General features: G+C 39.4%; 1 long non-coding RNA gene across 1 annotated transcript; it reads left to right on the top strand.

Moving 5' to 3' along the window:
* Window positions 1–1148: 1148 nt before the first annotated feature.
* On the top strand, window positions 1149–12542 carry LOC108166647 (uncharacterized). The gene is made up of 2 exons (XR_014089404.1): window positions 1149–1613; window positions 12193–12542. It is a non-coding gene; the product is annotated as an uncharacterized LOC108166647 (long non-coding RNA).
* Window positions 12543–19649: the final 7107 nt, after the last annotated feature.

The following is a 19649-nucleotide window of genomic DNA, read 5'->3' as shown; positions in this document are numbered from 1 at the left end:
GTTACCTAAAAGGTTGAAAAAAAAAATTATATATATATAATTTTTTTAAGTGTCACCTATACTTCCATACAGATAATTTATTTTGTCAAGTAGTATTTTTTACAGATCTAAAAGTTTATTGGTGTTATGAGAGATAAATATATATTTTTTGGTTTCTTGACACAAGTTTGTGTTTTTAAATGGCAGTGGACGGAAGAATTTATAGATGTTTCCATGGCCAATTTTGATTTTCTTTAAGGTCAGTCTTGCTTGACAGATTCAGTTTTTTTGTTTGTTTGTTTTCTTTTAAAGACTGTATTAGATAAAAGTGTAAAATGTGCTCTAGGTTCTGTTATGGAGTGAAGACACTCCAGAGCAAACCAAACTCACTTTTGAAGTGGTCTTGGTCCGCTTCCAAACAAACTCCACTTGAGTGTGAATACAGACTGGCCTCAGTGCAAACCAACCACAGGGAATTGGACTTCACGAGTCACCATAATGCCATTGTTGAGCGTTATGGTAAAAATTAGCCGTGTTGCTAACGCTACTGCTGTATGTAACAAAATTGTACCTGAAAACAAACTTGACCCATTTCCCAAACACGCTTCATTTCTAAATGTGTGCAAACACAGCTCTTCCACATTTTGTGAGAATTAGTCTGTGTACTACAGCTCATCAATTGCAATGCATCAAACTGAGGAGGACTATCTGAAAAGAAAACTAAAAGTGTGATGAGTGGCTAAAACACATTTTGTGTGAAAAAGCACTGAAAAGGAGGGATAGAGAAAAACAAGAAAACTGAATGTTATTCTGTGTTGCTTTCTTCTGAAGCAATTTCGACATAATGTTATTCATGCCCAGCTCCATGTGAATGCATTATAGATGAATAGCCACTGACCAATGCCATGACCCCGATTACTCATCAATAAACACCGAGAGCTCTTAAGTTTTATTTACTTAGAGAAGCAGATCCTAAAGGTTATCTTTGATGCATTTTAAGCAGTTTTTTTTTTTCTTTTAAAGAATTTTTTTTTCTTTACATAAGCATAAACTAAGCAGCTCTATGTTCTGCCTTTGCAGTCTCAATAATCATTTTTGGCCTCTGTCTAAAAGGTGTTAACAGCTGCAAAAAAGAAAAAAGAAAAAAAAGAAGAAAGACTTACAGGTCACGTGACAGTCTCACGCAAAGCAGAACCAGGAGTCCATTCTTAGCATCTGCACTGGACAAATGTAACATTTTTATGTCATTATGGAGCACAGATGGTTAGTTTTTAAAAATACATTGTGTTAAATTCTAGGACTTACCAGTAACTTTAAACTCGGTGACGTCGCACGCTTCTTAGGACTTCCGGCTTGCAAATCGAACAGGCTGGTGCACAGGAATAGAATTTTTACTTCTATTTTATTTTAATCGGTCCACAGTGATTATAGCTATTCAGCATATCAGTGGTGCTAATAGGAACCGGCGAGAGAAAACACAGCCTCGGAATTTTATTGTAATAGTTCCTGCAATGGACGGCAAGGCTGACAGAATGTTGGCGGCGGTTGTTGTTGCTACGTCACCGTCTGGAGGGAAACTGCCATCTTTACAAACGGGACAGGAACCAGAATGAATAATATAGCGGACCAATCAGGTGAGTCATAGGAACACCGGGCGTGATCAGGGGCGTGTCTGAAAGTGTGGTAGGACGGGAGGGGCCGAGGGAGAGCGGAAAACAGTTCAAGCAGTTCATCAAGCGGGTTGTCACAAAATGTATATTTATATTTATATATTTGTATGACAAAGTGTGTCAGTGTGCCCTTCCATTTTGAACATTTATCCGGCAAACTTATATTTTTGATAATCCATGTCTTTTCACTTTCTTTCTCTTGGTAGGCATGTTTAATTATTTGTGGATAAAATAATACAAAAAAATAAATAAAATTATTCCGTCTCACCCTCCGTGGGTGGTCTGTTTCATCCTCTGAGCTCGGGTCTTCTACCAGAGGCCTGGGAGCTTGAGGGTCCTCCAGTATCTTGGCTGTGCTTAGAACTGCACATTTCTGGATGTTTATCTCCTCCATTGGCCATCTAATTATTCCTGCAGGGTATCTGATTACTGGTAAGGCATAGCTGTTTGTTACAACATCAACGGCTACCTTATGTTCTTCGTAACACTGTTTATTGCACGGATCTTGTTCTTGCCATTGGCCGGGCTTCTCAGGACTTGCCTTATTCGTTGGAGGTATTTAGCTGTGGCTCCTTTCCTTGTGACCTCATCGAGGTTGCCATTTGCTTGTGGTATTCCCAGGTACTTGTAACTGTGCTCTATGTCTGCTATTTTTCCTTCTGGGAGTGAGACCCCTTCTGTGTGGACGACCTTCCCTCTCTTTGTAACCATCCGACCACACTTCTCTAGTCCGAATGACATCCCAATGTCAGTGCTGTAGATCCTGGTGGTGTGTACAGCTTGATGTCATCCATGTAGAGGAGGTGACTGATTGTGGCCCCATTCTTGAGTCGGTATCTGCAGTGTTACGACCCGGCTCGGCCAGGGGAAAGGGAAGTAACATTAAAGAAACCTAGGTGGTAAGGTTTAACAATTTAGAGGTTTATTGTTTGGGTTTTGACAAAAATAAAAAAGCTAAAAATTAACAATAATCAAAATGTAGGGACTTACAACAAAAATGTACTAAATAAAACAAAATCCACAAAACAATCAGAGTTGTAAATCAAAGATCTTAACCAAACAAAAATGGACTTTCAGTACAGGTTAAACAAAAACAAACTACAAATCTGTAGCCGAGATACAAAAATCCCCCACAGGGACAAAGCGAGTTACACAAGCTTTCAAAAGCTGTCAGAGCTAACTAAAGCTATTAGAGCAATCAAGTTTATAGCAGTCAAAAACAAACACCCAACAATGTGGCAAGCTGTCTGAACAAAGGATCAGCTGCGCCTTCTCCCAGGAAGTCCTTGGCTTTTAAAGGGGAGGCCTCTTCAGGGATTGGTGGAGCTGGCAATTGGTGAGCCAATCGCTGTAGGCCTCAGGGAGTGGCACAGGAAGACAGGGCTGCATCCACTTCCAAGTGGAGTCAACTTGATTAGAAGCTGCAGATATACAAAAAAAGGAAAAGAACAAGGCCACTGGCCGTAACAGTAGCCAGTCTTGGTGATTTGGCTGAGGGGGTTCAGGCCTATGCAGAACAGCAGTGGGGACAGAGCATCTCCTTGGTATATGCCACATTTGATGGACACTTGTGCAAGTGGTTTGCAGTTGGCTTCAAGGGTGGTTTTCCACAGCCCCATTGAGTTTGCAATGAAGGCTCTTAGGGTCCTATTGATGTTGTACATCTCTAAGCATTCAATGATCCAAGTGTGTGGCATTGAGTCATAGGCTTTCTTGTAATTAATCCAAGCCGTGCGCAGGTTGGTGTGTCGGGTTTTGCAGTCTCGGACGACTGTGTGGTCTACGAGGAGTTGGTGTTTGGCTCCTCTGCTATTTATGTCTATGCCCTTCTGTGCCGTGCTCATGTATTTATCCATGTGCCCGCTTATCTTAGCCGTTATGATGCCTGACATGAGCTTCCGTGTTGTATACAACTCTTTAGAGAGACAGGTTATTTATTGACTGATAGTTGGATGGGACTGAACCCTTTGAGGGTCCTTCTGGATCAGGATTGTGCGCCCTTCAGTTAACTATTCAGGGTGAGTCCCATTTTGTAGCAGCTGGTTCAGTTGAGTTGCCAGTCGCTCCTGGAGGGCAGTGAGTTTCTTCAGCCAGTAGGCATGGATCATGTCAGGTCTTGATTTTAGCCTCTAACCGTCTTTTCCATGGTGGGTATTGGGTCTCATGGTTGCTCTTATAGCCAAGCATCTCAAGGATCACTGATGCTGAGTTGTATATCAGCTCATTGGTTTCTGTTATGGTGTTGGTAGGGATTCACATCTTCAATGAGACTTTCTGATGGTACTTCACTCAACCGTTGTAATTGGCGTCGGGGTTGCCTGGTGTTCATTCGGGCCACAATTCTCTCTCTCAGGTCAGTTGCTGCCTTGTTCAGCTTTGATGGTTCATTCATTACTGTGGCTACATACCCAGTTTCTGGGCAGGTAGTGGGAGTTAACTCCCCTCTGACCTGGCATCCTGGCTCCTTCCCATAGCACTTGTGTTGTACCTCGTCAATCTCAAGTTGTGATAGCAGTTGCCGTTTGCGGATGTTGGAACACTGAGCTACTAGTTGTTTGGCAGTTAGTGTTGACTGGGGATGTCGAGCTAACCATTCCTCCCACATTCTTTGCATGTAGCCCCTCTGACTAGGATTACTTGAGTAGTAGCATTCCAACAGCTGCATGTTTTCACCTCTCGCCCATTTCCGTCTTGTTCCAGTAGGCCATTTTTCATCAAGGTGTTCTGGTTCCCCAGTGCCTGACGCAGACCTGTTTGGCTGGGCAACGTCTGAGCCGGCATGTCATGCTTATCAATGTCTCTCATGGTATGAGGTAGCCTATATAGCTCAAAGGGTCTTGCCTAAGGACCCACACTGGATAGCTCAATGTCACTGTTGTATGTTTTTTTGCGTTTGCCCCAGCCTGGATTCGAACCCGGGTCTCCCGGGTGAAAGACTGGTGACTATATATATATATATATATATATATATATATATATATATATATATATATACATACATATAGGCAGGCACACGGAGAGTATAGCTGTCAGGTTGACTGACAGATCTCTGAGGTAACTTGAGTCATTGTGTGAAACTGACAAATTGACAGTGTGTGTCAGTGTGCACTAGATAATTGTTAAGAGTTGGCATGTCAAGAGCTCTGACAGCATGACATACTGTGTGTGTGTGCGGGTGTGTGTGTGCGTGTGTATGCGTGTGTGTAGTAGTTTAATCATCAACCAGAAACTGCTCTTTGTGGGAAAAATGTGTCACTACGCGTCTCAAGAGGAAGGTCACTTGCTTCTGTTAAAAGAAAAAAAAAATCTTTATTTTGTCATGTCCCCATAAAGTGCTCACTGATACAGTTAAATGTCTAAGCATCACATAAAACATTTCTAAATTCCTGAAAATCAGGCAGTAAAATTACCTAGCTACTATAACATAATGAAAGAGATGGAAATACAATTTAACAAATAAGAATAGTTTATGTTCTGACGTCCATAAAATAGCTTTGTTCAGGGAAATGATCCCAGAAACAGGACTGCTCTCACTTGTGTCAAAAAGCAATGTAAAAATCTTAATTTGTAACTCCTACTGCAATAAGGTGTGCCTAAAACACTCTTCTACATAGGGTTGCCACCCGTCCCGTAAAATACGGAATCGTCCCGTATTTGGCTGTTAAATGTTGCGTCCTGTACGGGACGCGATTCGTTCCGTATTTCTATAAATTTCCAATAGACATGCCTATCACACACATATCAACATTAAGTGCAACAATAATGACCAAAATGAAACACTGGTGGCGGGAGCTAAAGGACCCGAGAATGCTGATTTTTGTTAAAACATTTCCTTTGTTTTATTTGTGTTTTCATGAAGCCAAGCAGAACCATATTGCTGCAGTTAGAATAATCTGCGCAATAGCTAAAAGGTGATTTAAAGGCAGCAAGATGGCTTTTACTACCCTTCCCAGATGTCTTAAATGCAGCCTGAGCCACAGCTGGTTGAAGGGAGAGCGGGCATGATGGGAGATGAAGGCCTGTCTGCCTGCAGCCATGTTTGAGACCAGTCTGTAGTCCAATTCCCAGGGGCTCTCATTAGAGAGCCGCCACTCAGAAAAACCCACCTGCTCACAGCCAATGAGATGCTGCCCCGCAACCCACACAGTTCCTGCCTACACGATTCGACAATAACCCGCTCGCTAACAGAGCTCATGCATACACACACCTTCAGAGCTGTGGGCAAGGTTTGCTCAATGTTCTGCCTGAAGGAGCTAATCTGGTTGGTCAGCGATGAAAAGAAATAAAATCAGACAATTACACTTAAACTGGGGCACATCTTCTTCTCTATTGGTGGGATGTGTTCTTCACCATGTGTCCACACAAACAAAATTGGATTTTAATATATAGCATGCTGGAAGCAAAAACGGAAAAGCGGCAACAATAAATTACACTTTTTAGGAATTCCGTTGCACTTTTACTGACTAATACTTTTATTTATTTTTTAACCAACATTTTTAGAAACGGATGCAATAAAAAATAAGGGTTCTCACCTATTTTGCAACAGACTTCATAATTTTTTTTTAATGCCTGTTAAGGAACATGGACAATGAAATCAAACTTAAAACAGTATTTGTTTTAATAAGAGTTATTTTTTTATTGGGGGAACAAGAAAGCTATTGAAGGCTTTAAATTTAAGATCTCAGATTGGAGATCTGACAATATAGTCAGATCTACGCGTCCACTAACTATACGAGTTTCTTGTAACGCTAGCTTTGTTCACAATGTATCGACTCTACTTTAAGTGCCTTTTCAAGTAAGCTATGATGATAATTGTTTTCACCTGAGCTATGTCAACTGTATTTTTTTACTGAATATATTAGCATGTTACCAAAATGAGTGATTGCAAAAAAATTTAAAAGGCTAGCAGGCACATTTCAGTAACAATTTCAAATGCTATTACATTTCTGTCAGCAAGAAAAGATGTGTAATTGAAAACAGCTTCTCTTATAAATATGGGTAGCTTAGAACACCATGTAAATAAACCAATGAAGTCAACGAGATCTAGTTTTAAGTAAGAATACATTTAGCCATGACATTTTAAGTTTAAAATTCACTTATTTCATTTGGTTATCCTTTAATCTAGTGGAAGAAGAACACTGAAGTTTGACTCAAAGGGTCAGCTTGGATATATTTGATCAGTGCGCTCAAATAGGATGGATCATATGTTTTCCCACCCTTTATTTTAAAATCGGCAAATCTCATGCAGTTTTCAGCTCTACAGACCAGTGAGTAAATCTTTACATCTCCCTCAGAGTCATGTCTGACTGCCATGTTGTGGCTGGAACAAACTCTTCCACCTCTGGCTGACACGAGGCGGAGAAGCCGAGCCTTATGGTGGGAGGAAAAATTATGACATCTTGCTGGAAAAGGAAAATTGTGGGTCTGATGAGGGAAGGGAAGTAAATATGAGCGAAATGGTGAAGAAGAACAGGGAGGAGGTGATGGAGGGAGGAGAGGTCAGAACTCCTTTCATCTCGCCGTCTTAACTTCAAAGGCGAGATTGATGCTGCTTTGATTCCATCAGAAACTCGGATCTGCAGGGATGGGGGAAAACTGCAAAAAAGTCCAAAAACTGATCATCAGTGTACATGTGAAAGGATTACTTTGCACTTTGTCTGTGTCTCTTGATAAGTTTGATGAATGAAATTATAGTTTAATTAACACTGATAAGAGAAGCCCTTTTTGGCCTAGGAGAAGTTTGAAACTGATAGCACTTGTCCACCAGCACTGGCATGTGCTCATCCTGGAAGAGTCTTTCAAACAATTCCTGATAATTAGGTGAGATGAAATACAAACTGAGTAAAAAAAAACAAAAAACAGCATTCTAAAGAAATAAGTGTTAAAATGTTATAAGAAATGTTCTAGAAAATCAACAAGCAGAGCTATGGAGTATTCTGCTGTAAACGTTGTATTACATTATCATTTTTAAGAGTTTAGTTTGGCACTAGGGACGGAAAGCTTGAATGAGACACTGATATTAAAATATACACCGGAATTTATTAGAACAGGCAGTTTGTGTCTTTTTTGTGTGTTGGAAATGCAGTCACCTTCAATTTCCATTGAAACAAGTTAAAATTGTTTGTTTCAGCCCTCGACTCACAACCTGCCAAAACATGCACGGTATATTTTTTTTAATTCATCAGAGAGTAATTTACCACATATAATTTCTGTGATAGGATCACTTTATCTTGAAATTATAGCAATTTAAAAAGTCAATTAATAAGCAAAATGGCCACAGTACCCTTTCCTGATCCAACCGTTTGATATGATAGAGATGTTCTGTATTATTTTATTTACATATATATCATGTTGTTTTTCTATTTTTCATAACGGGTTTCCTTACTAACAGCATAGAAGTGCTGGCAGAAATTACCTCACTATCTCTGGGCTCGTAATTAATAAAAAAAATCAGTATCTCCACACTTGCTCCTGCAGGGGAAGCAGCAGAGGAGAAACACAGCGGGACATAGAGTACACAGTTTACTTGCTCAGCAAACCCCTTCGCCATCGTCCCTCCTGTTTCTGAACATTGCCGGTCAGCTTACTGAAAGAGGATTTTCCTTATGTTTAAATCTGTATTGCACTTTTCAACACCAGCATACATGGCAAGATGACACAGCATGTGTGACACAGCATGTCACACAGCATGACGGCGGGTTAATGGTTTTTCCAACAGGTGCACTACTGCAAAACAGTGTATCTCAAAATGTCCAGTTAGAGTAGCAGGCACTCGAAATGGAGTGCCCGCTACTCCAGCTGCGGATAAAATAATACAGGCAGTTGTGGATAAAACAATAAAGCATAAAAAATACGTAAAATTGCATGTTTCTGTTTTCACACTGCATGACCTGAGATCTGATCAGGATGTCTTGTTTATGTCTCTCTTTGGAGGCTTCCAGACACTTTTCAGAGGACCTTAGACTGTTGTTTGAAGACTGCATGTCTTCTCCAGCCTGGGGACAACTTTGAATCCCCAAAGGTGAGGTGAGGGCATCACTCCTGTGATGTGGTGACAAATAAGTGGACAGATGAACACTTTTAAGAACCAATAAATTTAACACTGATTAAAAAAAATACAAGTGCATTGAAAAAAATGATGCTCCTCCAAGAAAAAGAAGTTCCACTCCCTCCAGACAAGTTGCAACCAACATTTGAGCTTTGCTTTGCAAGGACTGGGAAAAAAAAAGGTTAGCTCATTAATATGCATTATACAACAACCTTATGTATTCTTTCAGTTGAAGCCACATAATTACTCTGCATTCATCCATCTAATCTGTTTTTTCCTATACAGAACGAAAAGTTTCAGCTCATCATCAAGGCTGTCTTTTCAGAAAGCCGTAGGTCCTCCTACCTGCTGTTTTCATTTCTTACGTCTAATTAAAACAAGTTTCACAGTCAGAAATCAAAGCAAGGACACAGAGCACTTCATTTAATGGTTATTTCATACAAATACAGCTCTTTGACTTCACTTTCTTTATAAACTAGTTCCTTTTCACTGAATCTCTTAAATCCATTTGCAAAGCTTAACATTTAAAGTAAAAAAAAAAAACCTGTAAAAGAGTTATCAACTTTTTTTCAAGCGCTCAAATCTTTCAAGATAAATTTTAGAGGCAGATTATCGTCAACATTTCACACCAACTCAAACTTTGTATTTTTTCACACACAAAGATGTAAACAACTTATTCAGGGGAAAAGAAACAGCATTTTATAAACACTTTTTTCTCTTTTTGTGTTCTAGAAGTGTTCCCATCTTCTTGGCAAACTAAGATTTTAAGGGCCCCACTAGTTAGATTTTTTTTCTTTTTCTGGCCTAAAGTTTTATGAGGTTTGCTAGTAGACGCTCTATAGAAATATCTAAATTTAATTGATAAATGTTGCGAACATTACGGGTACTAACCTGCCTTTCTGTTCCCGTTTATTAATTTTGTATTACATTATTTCCTTTGTTAAGTGTTTGTTATTCATCCTGCACCCTGATAAGATTAAAACACATGAAAGCATATGAGGATTAAAAAAGAATCAGATTAAGGAAGAGAATTAGAATTAAAATCCTCTTGTTGATGGAACAAAAAAAATATCACATTAAGCCAAACAATGTGATATTGTGTTTTGGGTTGCTCTGTGTATGTGTCAGTTTGTGCACATTCATTTTACATTACAACTCTTAATACCAGAGACGATTGAGGTGACAACATAATTTAATTTGTCTTTATTTTGGAGATGATTAAAAGTTAACTGTTTGAAAACAGAGCAGAGAAAACTCATAATTTCTTATTTGGCTTCTGCACACTGAACCAACATGTCATTAAATCAACAGGGCAGGCAGCGTGCAGTAATAGATTTCCTTTAATAACTGAGACAGTTATCACAAATATATAGAGCCTGAATATGTGTAATTTCCAATTAATTTCCAGTCTACAGGCTACAGAGTGAAACAGCAATCAGACGGAAAAGAGATGACAAGCTTTCACACATGAAAACACACTAAGAAAAGTTGTCATTTGTCATATTTTCTGGCATTTCATTCATCTGTGTTTGTGATTTCTGCTCTTTTATCTGTCATTTGCGGAACTGTGGCAGTGATTGTTATATTGCTGCTTTCCCACGCTGTCAAAGCTCACAAACATCACGTCTAACTAATCATTATATTTACATTTTCAAGGAAATTGTAACTCTGTTATGAATATGTCACAAAAGAAATACACAACAGCTTCAGTATCAAGACATGACAAATTAAGACTATGACGGACGGACGGACGGACGGACGGACGGACGGACGGACGGACGGACGGACGGACGGACAGACAGACAGACAGACAGACAGACAGACAGACAGACAGACAGACAGACAGACAGACAGACAGACAGACAGACAGACAGACAGACAGATAGATAGATAGATAGATAGATAGATAGATAGATAGATAGATAGATTTTTTACAGAGGTGGGTCAGAGTGATGACTCTGACTCTTAAGGACAAAGCATTACAAACACAAGACAACATATTGCCAATCTACAGTGAACAGTCTCGCCTGAAACATCATTCAATCCATAAGATGTTGAACCTGGATCACGAAGAGCAGATATCACAGCCAGTGATGTGTGTTTATGAGTAAACAACCTGAAAGAGTTCAAGCAGGACACAAATCAGTTCTGCGAAAAATAAATGAGCTCATGTACTAATGTCAAATATGTAGGTTAACAACAGTATTAATGTAAGCGTGGTAATGTGATAAAGAGAAATGATCTAAAATGAAGTATTTATGGGGGTTTGTGGGGTTCAGTAATCCTCCAGCTTAATCAGATGTTGGTTATTTCCCCTCCCCCTGCCTCTCCTTTCCTTGCTATCAACAGTTTATGAGTCGTGTTTATTCTGTGGTCAGGGCCCTGGATTCCAATGTTTAATTGTTGCACTAAGAAAACTTCATATTAGGTCATCTAAGACATAAACGTGACAATAATTTACGTTGGAACAGAAACTTAATGCTGTCTTCTTAATAACAGAAAGACAAATAACTTAAAAGCAGCTTAATTAAAGTGGTTTAATTAAAGTATACATCTTAAATGATAAGGGTTTTTTTTTAGTTTGAAAAAAAAAACTTTTAAAATAATGCAAAGCACATTGTAAGAGCAATAGATTTTACTAAGGCTTGTTTTAGTGAATAACCAAGGAGACGTGGCGGGGTGTGCTCCAGGAAAATTACAATGTGAAACATTCTCACTTTGTTTTGCTCGGAGGTTGTTGTTTTTTTTTTTTTACCTTAATTGTGTAGTCTTCATTTTTATCTTAACCAAATCCCTTTCAGGTTGTTTTAGGATGGTATTTTCTTGTAATAATCTGGGGGTTGTAGTTTGATTTGAAATTGTTTTATTTTTTCATGGTGAGACAAGAAGTCAAGTCAAGCCAAGCTTTATTTATAGAACCCTTCACAAACGACGGATGCAAACCAAAGTGCTGCTCAGGTCTACATTCTTATTTTCTGCAGTATTTTAAAAGCGCAGTGAGACAACATAGTTGTGCAGATCAGTGCGCTTTCCTAGAAAACAGATAAAAAGGTACTTTTTAGCACATGGAGTCAGTGGAAAGGTGAGTCGCTGATTGGAAGATGAGCATTTTATGCTAACCTCAAACCTCAGGGTCCTCTGAGCTGCTGGCTGAATTTGTTCTCTTTCATTCTAATGAGAGCCGGCGTTGTTGAGGTGATCTGCTCACATTCTGTGGGTCGCTAGGAAAAAAAAAAAAAAAAACTCAAACATTAGTCCGAGTAATTTGTTCGGTGGGACAGCATCTTCGGATTTACAGCATTTGACCTCTGGACTCCAAGCTGCAAGGCCGCAAATCATCTGATGGAGGTTTTCAGAGATGAAGCTTTCAGTTTTGGCTTCATTACCGAGCTGACCCGTAGGCCGAGACTGACGAGGCACGCTGCATCTTCCTCCCATCTTTCCTCAGAATACTAAATAATTAGCTGTGCTTCCTGTTCTCGTCCTCCCACACAGGGTTAAAGCCGGCGATTCTCACCTCGCTCAGGAAGGCTGGGAGATTTCAGCGATGCCGTTGCTGCTGCCCCTTCCTCTCATCCTCCTCCCTCACAGCTGACCCTCATTGGAAATGGACAAACTGGGATTTACAGAAACACGGCAGCTGCACAGTCAGGAGGATGCACTATGGCAGCAGAGGAGGAATCAGGAGGTTTTTCACCCACATGTAGGTGGAATCTGTTGCTTCACCAAAATGAATTTTGAACCTGGATGAATCCTGCAGGCCAGTTCGTTACAAAAACCTCATTACTGCATTGTTTCCTGGTCTGCAAAACCGGCTTCCTCTTATAAAAGTCAGCCGATGCAGAGTTGTGACAACCTTGCCTGGTGAGTTAGGTGTAACAGGGAGGGCTGACTTCCAGCTCCCTCACAGGATCAGTTCATTATTGTTAGACACACAAAGATTGCTAAAAGGTGCCTTAATCTCTCAAAGTGTGTTGTGAAAGGGGCTTTCACTTTCTCAACTTGTGTAACGACAGTTTAACTTAGTAGCACTTTCCCTGGTCTTTCCCATGGTTATGAATATTAGGGTAATGAATAATGTCATTATGCTGCTTAGGAAAACTACAAGCTACACTCAGCCAATATAGCAAATATAACAAAAGTTAATGCTTTGTCAAATTAAAAGACATTCCAGAGCCTTCAGCAGCACCTAGGTAAAAAAAAAAGAAGATATGAACATATTTCAGTCAGTATTTTTAATTTTGACCCAGTGCAGATTGAGAAAATAAAAAACAAACACATAAATTCACTAAATTCTTTATATTAGAAATCGTTGGTGTGGTTTGACATTCACTCCGCCCTTGGAAAAGAAAAATAATAAAAAAATAATAATTTAAAAGCTGGACATTAATGACTTTCCTCCCCGTGAGCAAATGTTAAAGCTTTCACCAGAAATGCAGTGAAAGTAAATCTTAGATTTTAAGTTTAAAGTTGAACTGAGTTCACGCTGTCGTAAAATGTAACTTAGCCTGAGCATAAGTCAAGAGACACGGCACTTTGTAAAATAAGAATTGGCAAGTTTCCCTCCTGCTGGTGCCACTCTGATAAGAGGAGTCGGTCTGATCCGACGCAGGTACCGAACTCAGGTGAGATCAATATATTTAGAAAGCTACCAAAGCATGATGTTCTTCTGTCAATATTTAATCAGGAAGAGCAGCAGTGGCAGTGAGTGAACATTTCATAGAGCACATTAGCATCGATTCACGAGAGCCGCCAGATTAAAGTGGATAAACAGGAGGACGGTGGGAGTCGATTATTCGGCACTGCCGGAGCAGGTAATGGCACGACGACTTCAGAACGAGCGTTAAAAGGCTGACTAAAGACGATGCGACAGTTTTCATCTTCTGTATTCAAAAAGACGAAAGGAGATGAATGCGATGTCTAACACTTTTGTCTACGAGGAACAGCTCATTAATGCTATTAGTGACACCTGCTCTTTTCTTAGATCAGATATTTTTCCTTTTTTTTTTTTTTTTAATTCCCAAACAGGAAAAAGTATTCAGAGAGATTCAATCCTCATCCAGCTGGGACTGACACAAGAGCTGCAGGTGGGGAATAATTGCTGAAATTAAAGAAAAGCAGCTCTAATTAATAGCTGTAGGTGAGTCCAATAAGAAGTCCAATTTCTGCTCAGAAGTTGGAGCCGATGCCTTGATGTGGTGGAACTCAAACCGCCTCATGCAGCAGGCGAGGAGAAGAAGAATCAGCTGCTAATTAGTAAACACTGCAGGAGGAAATATGTGGAATATTATTGAAATGAGAAAACTTTCAACCCTGCATGGAAGAGCCACGAGTCTTTTGGTTGTTGTCATTGGTTACAGCAGTGTGAGGGAGCTGCGGTGTGCTCTTCATATGTGACGCGCCTTATCAGATGTTGGCAGATGGTTAGTAGCACAGTTCAATCCTGCAGAGTTATTTTCCTTTGAACGAGCATGTGCAGACTGCCATTCGTTCTTCACCCCTAGCCAATTTAGTAAAACTAGCCCAATTAAAGCCAACATTTCTCGATTTGTTTCTGTATGCCGAATAACCCTTTTAACACTTCCTGCGCTAAAATAGGAAATAATTGTTTCAAAAACTCTCACTTTCTACAGTTCCTTGAGATTGCAGGTAATTTGGTAAATTTAGGCTTTTTCGTTTTTGACTTCCACCTCCTCCCTGAGCTGTTATTGCCGTCTGAAGAAATGCACCAAAACCAACCAATCAGAGCCAGAAGATGAGCCTTAGCACTGTTCGTAATCCTAATGTACACGCTGCTAAATGTGCTAATGGTGGAGAAACAACTTACCATTACTTACTCAAAACTAACTAGCCAGAGCATTCGTGACAGGCTAGTTAGTCACAAATGCTAACGCTGGTACAGCATGTGTTGTACCAGCATGTGTTGTACCAGCAGCAGCATAGCAGAGAGCAAAGAGGGGAGGGAGAGAGGGAATGAGCAGCACCACATGGAGGAGCAATTGACAGCGCTAAAATCCTCCTTCTGACTTTGACTGGTTTCTAGACTGCACTGGGAGAAGACAGAGGAGCTCAATATTTTAGATTATCTAGCATACTTTCACAACATAGAGACAGTTTCAACAAATGTGTAAACAGTTTAGAAAAGTTGCGTACTGCAGCTTTAAGAGAGGAAGAGAAGTGGGCGACAGATAGGTAACATTAGAGCAGAAACAATGAGCCAGGCCTCATCGTCCCGCATCAATACCTGACCTTACAAATTCTGTACGCTTGTGGAAGAAGGGTCAGAAATTCCTTCCCAATCCTCATAAAAATCCTTCTCCGAAGCTGTTAAAACTTTGAATGGAGAGCCAACACCATAATTAATCTTCTGAATCATTCTTTGTGTAAAGGCAGAAAACAAAACACTTTTGATAATAAAAAGTATCTCTGAAAGATTTTGTTATTAAAGTACTGTTAGACATGACAAAGCAAGTGAGTAAGTGGAGATTAAAAAGAGTGTTAATGCACCCCTTGATTATTTATACTTTTGATTTTCTCATTACATTAATCTGGACATACCTCACGACCCTTTAAGATGGATTTTAATCGTGCTTATTCTGCCTCTCAGAGATTATTTGGATACAGAGCTAAAGCATGAATCTCTGAAAGGGAAATATGTGCTTTCTTCTTACTTTGACTTGATAAATTCCTATATGTAAAGCTACTTTTCAGGTAATTATAACAGACACTCTTCCCCACTGCGTGACCTGATTGGTGTCAAATCAAATCCAGAAATGATGCGGCTGTTCATTACGAGAGTTCAGGTGTAAAAGCTAAAAGGTGTGAAGCAGCAAAGGTGCCGCGATGCTTCCCGCTGTCAGGCTGGCTCTACATCTGCCGCTTCCTCTCTCACGAATCCTCCTGCAGCGCGTTGAAGTCACAAGGTTGTTTTTCTTCATGAAAAATAAAAGTTCCTGCCGGAGAAGCTCACACAGGCTTGTCGAGTCTCAGTGTTAATTGGCAGCAGAATGATCATGAACAATTCATACAGGAATAACAGGAGGATTACGATCGTTTAATTAAAGATGCTGCAACACTGCTGCATGCATATTTAACCCGCAGCATCATTGCTAACACTGACTGATTAGTGAGCCGCCCAATATGCAGCGATGCACAAGCGAACAGCTGCTTTTAACACACACACACACACACACAGACACACTGTCCAGTGCACCAGTTGCCTTTCTTATGCTGATTGCTTCATGAGTTCCAGTCAGTTCCAGTATTCAAACATTAACAGAAGCTGCACTAGCAGAAATGATACGTCAGCACTCATTAAGGCTAGCAATGTAAAAATTTCAATTATCAGATCCAGGGTCATTTTGGAGAAATGAAATCTTTTTAAACATTGGATGAAGCTTTTTAGAGCAAAAAAATGTTATTTTTTGTTTGTTTGTTCGTTGTTAATTTTCTAAACCTCAGTACGGTATAGCAATATGAATTTCTAGTAGATAAATTCATTTTGAACACATTTACAACATATAAAAAAAACATCAAATTTTGGAATATAACATGAGTCAGAAATGTGTCAACAGCGGCAGAATGTAAAGAGAGCTTTCATCCTTCCGTTGCTGCTTTAAAATAGCAGGTCTGACTGATAATATATCATATGCAGAAAGACTGTGCTGAAAATTTTACAGTCTAAATCAAAAGAACTTGTTCTGAGACGAACACCATCTGGAATATTACTGGAGGGTGAGTGGACAGCCAGACACAACAACGAAGCCTTTTCTTCCTGTTTCAGTATCACTTCCACAATAATAAAATGAAAATATCATGCAAAATCAAAGGCAATTAAGTGAAGTCAGACCCTGCAATGCAACAATTATAGTAAATCATTAAGCACAGTTATTTCTTCACTGTCTCATAAGACACAGTGAGATCTTTATTTTTCCAGCATCCAATGTTCTGCACATGATCAATATTGACGCGGTTCAGTCCAGGACTTTGTACATTTTAGTTTAGAACAACAGTCCAATCAGGAAACTCAATGCTGCTCAGGTACAATCATAGGTTTGTGGTCTTAACATGAAGTCTGACAAAAACAGAAAAACAAAAAAAAACAAACTGATGACAAAGTGGACAGCCATTTTTTTTCTCTGTTCTGAGTTACATCACTGGCCTCAGCACACAAACACACACTCGCAGTGGGGCTGTGTGCAGTTATATAAATGGGTGATGTGAAGAGGAGAGAAAGCGGCAGCAGCAGAGGGACTGAGGGAACATTATTGTGCTCCTCACATCACTGTTAGTAATTAAAGTCAATCACCACTTGAACAGGTCCGCACACACACAATGCTTCTGTTATCACACCACCATGTGATTGATTGAGTCAATAAGAGAAAAATCGCACGTCTCAGACACACAATGACACAAACACACCCACACTCGTGTAAAGCCTCACATAATCATCCACCACTGTAGACAAAAATGCAGCATTTATTTCCTTCGGTTTGGCTGCTTTTCTTGTCTCTTTAAATGTTCAGTGGTTCAAAAATAATTGTTCATTTTCTAAAGCATGACCTGAGTTTCCTGGTAGAATCTGTAGCTGCGTACGGGAAAAAAAAAATAGGAACAAGTCATCCTGAAAAAAATAAGTAATTTTGGTAAATACTAAAGCGATTGGCATCCTTTATATAAAGGGAACACAATGTGTTGATAATTGAAATATGTTGGGTCCGCAAGTGTGTTCCAAACAATCACTGGCCGTTAGAAAAAAAAGTCCTCCACATTTACTCTCAAGGTTTCACTTTGAATCTCTCTTAAGGGGTTGGAAACTTCAAGATGTTTCTTGAATCTAAACAGACATTTCGGATGCAGCTTGTGTGCAGCCAGCGGTGGGTCCGCAGAGAAAACTGCGCTTCAGTGCTGAAGGCAAAAAAAACTGACCTGAAGCACACCGACAGTCTCTGATGGGCTCAGACCTGAGAATTATGTGTTGTGAGTCAGGACAGAGCTCAGTGAAATATGTTCTGGTGCAGCTAGAGAATCCCTGCAGTCGAAGACAAACCTGAACTTCACTATCAAAGCTTCAACTTCATCTGAAGTTGAGTCTGATTTTTTGTTTGTTGGTTTTTGGTATACATCCAGTAATTCTTTCTCTGGGCAGAGGTCGTTTTTCACTGTTGATTTTTCAGAAAAAATAAAAATAAATAAATAAAAAAATATACATTCCACTACAGTAAAATAAATCAAAAACTTAAATTGTGCTTCATGTTGTTGGACAATGATTTTTTTTCCCTTATGTATGCAAACAAGAAAATATTTGAGGTACAGTAGCTAACCTCACATCAATCATATTTGTTCATATAAACTGTCTACATGGGTTCTTAAGGGTGCTATCTTTTTGTGCAGTTTTTGACATTTAGCCAGCGATATTAGTTCTGCAATATTTTTATCTAAAACCGTCTCAGCACTGGCTTACTTGTGTTAAATGGTGGCTGCTGCAGTTGAATTTTCCTACTGGCTACACAACGGTACAGCTTGGTACAATCACATCACACAGACAGTTTGGATATGAAAACATCTCACTCAGACACAGCATTGCCAAATCGGATGGGTTTCCACTCCACTGGGCTCCTTTTAGGCTGAAAAAAAACAAACTGCTTTGGGCGGGATGTTAAAATTTGGGCTGCTTTCCTCAACATCTAACATTTTTAGAAAGTAAAAATGTTAGATGTAAAAATGTTATCCTATTCTACTTTGTTAGAATAGGATATTCTAACAAAGTACTTATCATTGTGTGACAGGAAAGAAAAAAAAAACTTGTATATTTTAATAAAATATTGTATTCTTGCAAACCTTATTAGTTTCTTTTTTTCATTTTGATACAATTGCAAGTGATTGCTTAAACAACTAACTCTATGAGACGGTATTGGTCAATATCAACTGACATCATATTCAAGCAATGTCTAATATTTACCACCAACAATTTCCCTGTTGACTGCTGTAGCATTGTAGTTTAGAGATATATATTTGGCACCAGATGCTCCTTCCCAATTCGAAAGATAAAGAATGATGCTCCATGTGGATAAACAGTGGGAGGTCTTCATGTTGGCATACGTCAGTAATAATCTGATTTCAGCGATTGACTGTGTGTAAGAGGGGTGGCTGGATAAAAAAAACTGAGAGAAAAGGAGGTGCTGGCCCAGACACAGAGGGAGGAGTGTTTCTGAGAGGACAGTTGGATTTGAGGATGAACGGATGACATTGAGGGATGGATCAAGCAGGGTTTACACTTGTTTGGTGTTGGACAGATTGTGCTTCTGTGCTTTACCGAGTAATGAAGTGTAATGTGGGTCAGTCTGACGGCTTAAAGGATCACACACCAATAAAGCTAAGGAGTAACTAGAAGTATTTTTCCTTTTGTGAAGAGGGATGAGATATGTTTCACACTGTTGCAATTGGTCATCTGAAGCCAACGTCGTCAAGGCGCATTGAGCTAACAGAATTAAACGTTATGCCACAATATAAAGACAATTTCTTAAAAATAGTTTCTTAGTAAAGAAGATGAGCAGACTGCAGCTTTGTACTCTGAATGCATGTCTTGGTACCACTGTAATAATCTGCTTCCATCTCTTCATAAGAAATATTTTTTAACTTTTAACAACATTTTAGTATTAATTGAAAAACTCCTGCCATAATTTTGGTTCAACAGTTGACCACTACTTGTCATAAATAATGAAATTATCCACTGCAGCAATACAGCCTCAAAGCATGATGCTGCCACTACCTTGTTTGACAACTGAGCCATATCGTTCCAAAATTAAAAAATCCTATAGCTGGCTTCCTCAATCAACCTTCCTGCCATTGAGGCCAGTGCACATAATTTTTTGCTGGTGTTGTTTTTATTTTGTTTGTTTATTTTTTTTTCCCCATAAATTATTTGCTCTGTCCATGTAGCTTGCTGCACA

Source organism: Poecilia reticulata, chromosome 10, assembly GCF_904066995.2.
Source record: "Poecilia reticulata chromosome 10, P_reticulata-male-v2, whole genome shotgun sequence".
In the NCBI taxonomy this organism is placed as follows: Eukaryota; Metazoa; Chordata; class Actinopteri; order Cyprinodontiformes; family Poeciliidae; genus Poecilia; species Poecilia reticulata.
Note: the sequence above shows the minus strand (reverse complement) of the source record. Positions and strands in the feature narration are given on the sequence as shown.